Below are 481 nucleotides of genomic sequence, written 5' to 3' on the forward strand. Positions count from 1 at the left end.
CAAAACACCTTCATCCGTAAACAAATATTATTCCTGTATCCCCACACCCAAAGAATTCTCTAGAAGCACAAAGAAAAACCGACAACAACTGCATTCGCTCACAAGTCACACGCCATCTCGCCTTTCATAAACACAATTGAAAAAATGACATAAATATCAGAGCCAATAACAACAAGAGAAATTTCTCGAAATTGAAATGACGTAATGGCAGGCCTTATCACGTGACTCCCACACGCTGCCATGCCTGTCATTAAGCTAATTAATCAGTCTGATTAATGGGATGCTTGTATGAAACCAATTACCCGTTTCTCTCTTTATAATCGTTTTTCTTTAGTTACCAATAATACGTTTTATTTTACGGCGGGGTAATTATCGGGTATAAAAATATTCATTTTACAAGAAGAATGCCGCATTTTTTCTTCTCTCTCCTCTTCTGCCCGCCTGTTTATCTCCCTTATTCATTCTTATCACTTCGTCCCAT

At 37.8% G+C, this 481-nt stretch overlaps 1 protein-coding gene across 1 annotated transcript in view; it reads right to left on the reverse strand.

The window, feature by feature from the left end:
- The window catches only part of LOC119592453 (neuronal PAS domain-containing protein 4-like), a gene marked incomplete at its 3' end in the record, with an annotated part of 98,034 nt that overhangs the window by 25,486 nt on the left and 72,067 nt on the right, over positions 1-481 (reverse strand).

This window comes from Penaeus monodon, chromosome 30 (assembly GCF_015228065.2).
Source record: "Penaeus monodon isolate SGIC_2016 chromosome 30, NSTDA_Pmon_1, whole genome shotgun sequence".
NCBI classification, from domain to species: Eukaryota; Metazoa; Arthropoda; class Malacostraca; order Decapoda; family Penaeidae; genus Penaeus; species Penaeus monodon.